The sequence below is a fragment of the Danio rerio genome, chromosome 13 (assembly GCF_052040795.2).
Source record: "Danio rerio strain M-AB ecotype USA chromosome 13, GRCz13ab, whole genome shotgun sequence".
In the NCBI taxonomy this organism is placed as follows: Eukaryota; Metazoa; Chordata; class Actinopteri; order Cypriniformes; family Danionidae; genus Danio; species Danio rerio.
Window position 1 is genome coordinate 1523455 of NC_141033.1, and position 6546 is coordinate 1530000.

General features: G+C 40.0%; 1 protein-coding gene across 31 annotated transcripts in view; it reads left to right on the forward strand.

Moving 5' to 3' along the window:
• The window catches only part of dst (dystonin), a 291289-nt gene that overhangs the window by 168839 nt on the left and 115904 nt on the right, over positions 1–6546 (forward strand). The window lies entirely within an intron of this gene.

Genomic DNA, 6546 nt, shown 5'->3' on the forward strand with positions numbered 1-6546 from the left:
TGGCTGATTAGAAATTTGCGTTAATGAGCAGTTGGACAGGTGTACCTATTAAAGTGGCCGGTGAGTGTATAGCTTTAGTTTTAGAATGATTCAGAAGTAGCATAACAAGAATTCTCCAGTCCGTTTGTCGAAGCGTGTACTTGCTTTAATACATTTCTGTCATCATTTACTCATTCTTTACTTGTTCCTGTAAATAAGATATTTAGAAAAATGTTTTAAATCTGTAACCATTGACTTCTATAGTATTTACTTTTGGTCTGTTAGCCACGTGTTGGAGCTTTCACTAGTATGATCAAGAGCAACTGGTGCTAACAAAAGCCTGTCAGCTGATATGGAGCATTGCTTTTACACTGTAGTTAGAGTATATAGCCACAATTTTAGTAGGAGATTCAGAGTCATTTTAGATTCAGAAGGACTATATTAAGGATTCTGCAGTGTTTTTGTTTTAGCGTGTGCTCGCTTTAAGGGACGGTTCAGTCCAAAAGTACATTTCTGTCATAATTTACTTGTTCCAGATCTTTAAGAGCTCCTGTCCTCTGTTAAACACAAAAGAAAACATTTTGAAAAATGTTGGAAACCTGTAACCATTGACTTCCATTGTATTTGGTTTTGATATTTAGCCACGTGTTGGAGCTTTCACTAGTATGATCAAGAGCAACTGGTGCTAACAAAAGCCTCCGTCAGCTGATATGGAGCATTGCTTTTACACTGTAGTTAGAGTATATAGCCACAATTTTAGTAGAAGATTCAGATTCATTTTAGATTCAGAAGGACTATATTAAGTATTCTGCAGTGTTTTTGTTTTAGCGTGTGCTCGCTTTAAGGGATGGTTCACTCCAAAAGTACATTTCTGTCATCATTTACTTGTTTTTTGACCTTTAAGAGCTCCTGTCCTCTGTTAAACACAAAAGAAGATATTTTGAAAAATGCTGGAAACCTGTAACCATTGACTTCCATTGTATTTGGTTTTGATCTTTGGCCACGTGTTGGAGCTTTCACTAGTATGATGAAGAGCATCTGGTGCTAACAAAAGCCGGTCAGCTGATATGAGGCATTGTTTTTACACTGTAGTTAGAGTATATAGCCACAATTTTAGTAGAAGATTCAGACTCATTTTAGATTCAGAAGGACTATATTAAAGATTCTGCAGTGTTTTTGTTTTAGCGTGTGCTCGCTTTAAGGGATGGTTCACCCTAAAAGTACATTTCTGTCATCATTTACTCACTCTTTACTTGTTTGAGACCTTTATGAGCTCCTTTCCTTTGTTTAACACAAAAGAAGATATTTAGAAAAATGTTGGAAACCTGTAACCATTGACTTCCATGGTATTTGCTTTTGGTCTGTTAGCCACGTGTTGGAGATTTCATTTCACTAGTATGATGAAGAGCATACGGTGCTAAAAAAAGCCCATCAGCTGATATGGGGCATTGCTTTTACAGTGTAGTTAGAGTATATAGCCACAATTTTAGTAGAAGATTCAGACTCATTTTAGATTCAGAAGGACTATATTAAGTATTCTGCAGTGTTTTTCGTAGCTTGTGCTCGCTTTTGAAGGATGGTTCACCCCAAAAGTACATTTCTGTCATCATTTACTTGTTCCAGACCTTTAAGAGCTTCTTTCCTCTGTTGAACACAAAAGAAGATATTTTGAAAAATGTTTGAAACCTGTAACCATTGACTTCCATTGTATTTGGTTTTGATCTTTAGCCACGTGTTGGAGCTTTCACTAGTATGATGAAGAGCATCTGGTGCTAACAAAAGCCGGTCAGCTGATATGAGGCATTGCTTTTACACTGTAGTTAGAGTATATAGCCACAATTTTAGTAGAAGATTCAGACTCATTTTAGATTCAGAAGGACTATATTAAAGATTCTGCAGTGTTTTTGTTTTAGCGTGTGCTCGCTTTAAGGGACGGTTCACTCCAAAAGTGCATTTCTGTCATCATTTACTCACTCTTTACTTGTTTGAGACCTTTATGAGCTCCTTTCCTTTGTTTAACACAAAAGAAGATATTTAGAAAAATGTTGGAAACCTGTAACCATTGACTTCCATGGTATTTGCTTTTGGTCTGTTAGCCATGTGTTGGAGATTTCATTTCACTAGTATGATGAAGAGCATCCGGTGCTAAAAAAAGCCCATCAGCTGATATGGGGCATTGCTTTTACAGTGTAGTTAGAGTATATAGCCACAATTTTAGTAGAAGATTCAGACTCATTTTAGATTCAGAAGGACTATATTAAGTATTCTGCAGTGTTTTTCGTAGCTTGTGCTCGCTTTTGAAGGATGGTTCACCCCAAAAGTACATTTCTGTCGTCATTTACTTGTTCCAGACCTTTAAGAGCTCCTTTTCTCTGTTGAACACAAAAGAAGATGTTTTGAAAAATGTTGGAAACCTGTAACCATTGACTTCCATTGTATTTGGTTTTGGTCTTTAGCCACGTGTTGGAGCTTTCACTAGTATGATGAAGAGCATCTGGTGCTAACAAAAGCCTCCGTCAGCTGATATGGGGCATTGTTTGGGATTTGGGGAGCCAGCTGGGACCCGGAGGGGGGCCGTGTAGCGTAGCGGCCCTATTAAAAGTATTGGGGTCTGACTTCTGCTCTTTGCCCTGCTAGCCAGTGCTATGGTTGAGGCCTCTCCATTCACTAACAACAATAGTCATTCTTACTATTAGCTGTTTGCTAGTTCAGTTTTTTCTTCAACATTCAGTCCTGCCGTAGTTAAAATAATGCTTCAGAAGGACTATATCAAGGATTCTGCAGTGCTTTTGTCATAGCATGTGCTTGTTTTAAGGGACGGTTCACCCCGAAAGTGCATTTCTGTCATCATTTACTCACTCTTTACTTGTTTGAGACCTTAATGAGTTCCTTTCATCTGTTAAACACAAAAGAAGATAGTTTGAAGAAAGTTAAAAACCTGTAACCATTGACTTCCATACAATTTTATTTCTTACTATTGAAGTGAATGGTTACAGGTTTCCGGCATTCTTCAGAATATCTTCTTCAGTGTTCAACAGAAGAATGAACTCAGGGTTGAAACAAGAACACGTAAATGATGACAGAATATTCCTTTTTTGGGGTGAACTGACCCTTTAAATGACCCGCTTCGTTCAGGAATGCTCCGGGTTTAGTAAAACACAAGTGCTCCAGATAAAATCGATAGAGCTTAGCTTGTAATAAACCGTGCATGTTTTAGAGAAGTTGACCTCACCTCTTAAACACGACATTTTTGTGTTGGTGTGTCACTCTGGATTCCTGCATGTTGTTGGACTTCATGTTTTAAGTCATGCATCATTTGGGAAAGCATGCATCTGGATTGTTCAGATGAGGCTTAAATAAGAAATGATGAAATATGGATCTTTAAAAAAGAAAAGAAAACAACTGTCTAAAATAAAAAGGCTTTTCCTAAGTTTCTAGTCCAAATATCTAAAGATTACTAAATCAAGAAGCATTTTCTATAGACAAGAAGCAATAGTGTATTTGTTTTCAGAAATAATACGTCAAAATTAATTGAGTTTCTCCTTAAAACAAGCAATAATCTGCTAATGGGGTAAGCGAAATAATCAACATAGGCTTGCTCTTCACTTTGCCCGCAGCTACCCCCCCCCCCCCCCTCTCACCTCATTTTTGTGCGTGAGGAGCCGGCACAAACTCCGGCTTCTTGCTAGAGGCTACATGGTGACCGCTGCTCCGCCCCCCGACTCTTCACTTTTGTCCGCAAAAGGATAGCACGAAAATGGGCATCTTGCTAGAAGCGGCTTACAGACATCCCCTTAACCCCCTCCCACCCGCTTTTCACTTTCGTAAGCGACAACGCCCCCCCACCGACCTGAAATAATCTTGTTTTTCCTTTTAACATGAGGTTATTGACAGATTATTTATATTTTTTATTGTTACTAAAAAAAAAGAGAGAGAAATTTGAGATCTGAAAAGACGTACACAGCGGCCTCTAGTGCATTCACAAAAACAAAAACTGCAAAAAAAAAAAAAAAAACGTATAGCTAAAAAAAAAAACGTAGCTCCTGTGTATTCAACACAAACTTATTCTGAAAACGTAGTCCCGCGAATGCTACGGTGCAATGTGTCGACGTTCCTTTTGGTGCTTACCGGCTGACCGCTTACCTCGGTGTGGAAGGCTTTCCCGCCGCAACCAGTTTGTCCAGTAAGCTCGTCGTGTACGTTGGCAGACAAAAAGGAGTTGACCACGATGACGACGATGACCGGGTTCAAGTCCAAGGAAGAGTGGTTCCAGAAGTTAAGACGAAAACAGAATCCAAAAAATAAAGCAAACGAGTGAACAACAGGGTGAGAATATGGTAAAATCCAAAAACGTGGTAAAAATCAGACGAGGGCTTTTTTTTTCTGGACGGCTTTTGTAAACCTTTTGGCTGGGTTTAGGGAAGTAAGTGGGCGGGAGGTCAATCGGTAAAATTGGACGGGTTTAGGGAAGGAGGAGGGTAGGTGGGCCGGTCGATTGGCCGATCGGCCAGTCAGTCATTCAGTGGGTCGACAGCGGCCTCTGGTGGGTTTACGCGAGAACAGCGCAGGTGGGAACGGCACTCGCGAGAGACATTTGAGAGGTGAAAAAGCGCACACAGAAGCTTCTCGCCAAAACTGCAAAAATACGTACCTCCCGGGACATATTTCGCAGTCTCCAGAAATGTCCACGGGACTACGTTTTTAGAATGAGCCTAGGTTGGATGTATTTGGCGCTCTCCAGAAATGTATATAGGGGTACATTTTTAAAATGAGCCTGGCTTGGAAATAATCTTGTTTTGCTTTTAACACAAGGGTATTTTTCTCACCCTGTTGGCAGATAATTTAGCTTGTTTTAAAGAAAAACTCATTTAATTTGTAGTTTTTATTTCTGAATAAAAGGCAATATTTGTTACTTGTCTAGAAAATGCTTCTCAAATTAAGAATTGTAATATTTTTGGATTAGAAACAAGACACTCTAAATAAGAAAATCATTTTTGAGCATTGATTTCTCAGATTTCTAGTTTAATTAAGTAAAATCAAAGCAAACATTATGACGAAATCGAACTGTTTTGACAACAGTGATAGAAAACCGGCTGAACAAAACATTGTGTGTGTTTGACAACAATCACAGTCTTACATAAAGCCATTGTCGGGACTTAAAGTGGGCTAAAACACTGCTGAAAGAAGCTTAACCTATATTTGGCTATGAATCCCGCATTGATGTGCTGTTGAAGCATCAGCTGCCGCTCTTCAGTCCATCATTCGGCCTCTCTTGTTTTCAGGACTCCCCCCTTCTCTCTTTCTCTCTTGTGTTCTGTTGAGCGTGTGGATGGATGATCAGCGCTTCATCAGCTGCTGCTGGAAAATCAGCTTTTTGTTCTCATTGATACGGCTATTAAGCTCGGGGAAATTGCCCAGATCCTCACACAAAGACAGCCTCAGATTTGTTTTTATCATTGTAGATGTGTGAAGTTGTTGCACTGCGCAAAAAAGAATTTTAATAAGTTATAAGATGATGCGATTATAAAAATGTGTGATGGGACAACACAATCTCACGGCAATTCGTAACTTTTTCATTTAGTAGCTAATTCGTACATATTTGTACGATCTAATTCGTACATTTTAGTACGATCTGCTCATCGCCCAATGACGGTTGGGTTTAGGGGTGGGGTTAGGTGCCGCGCCCCCTTTTTAAAATCGTACAATTTCTAACAACTGAACTCGTACGAATTCGTACAAATTAAAGGTGTCACGATCCCCCAAATCCTCGATTCGATTCGATTATGAATAATTAATTAATTAATGACCAATTATTTATTTGTAGCCTACTGTTTAAACTACCTGACCTGCATGGTCTTTGTTTTACCCATAAACAAATCATACAGTAAATGAATAAAGGCAGGATACACACATAATTACAACCTGTCAATCACTTTTTTTGCGGGACTCGTGAATAGGCAGTGATCTGTGTCGTTATAATGGCGTCGGTAAAAAAGACGCACAACCAACAGGAACCAGCCAACAGTATCTGAGGTGTTCGCTAAAATGACGAAGTACAAGTGAGTGAAAGATTGAAGCAGTCCTCTGACTGCCTGGACCTGCTGTCTCGAGCGCATGGCTGTGTGTGCGTCTGTGTCTGTGTGGTCACGTGATGTGCATTTTCAGAGGTAGAGAGGAAGGAGGGCTGCTCAGAAATGCTACACGCCACTGTGGATGTCAAATCGTTGTCGTTCTAAAATGCCATTTAAAAACAAAGACAGTGTAAACAGGGCCTGAGTGTGAACTTTTCACGAGCGGATTTGCAACGGGGGCGGGCGGAGGATCGCGATGCCGGTGTTGTCTATCGGACGAACCGTACGTAATACGTGCATAGCAGAGCTTGCAAAACTGTGTTTTTTTTGTTGACAACACGAACGTTGTCAACATAACTCACTGGAAATCCAAAATGCTTCCACACCGGCGACTTCATTGAAAGAGGAGAGGGTTTAAGCTCTGTCGACGGGTCTCCTGCTTCTGCAGTTTAACAAGCACTTCAACAAGCCTGTTTTTTTCCCGCTTGGCAAGCCG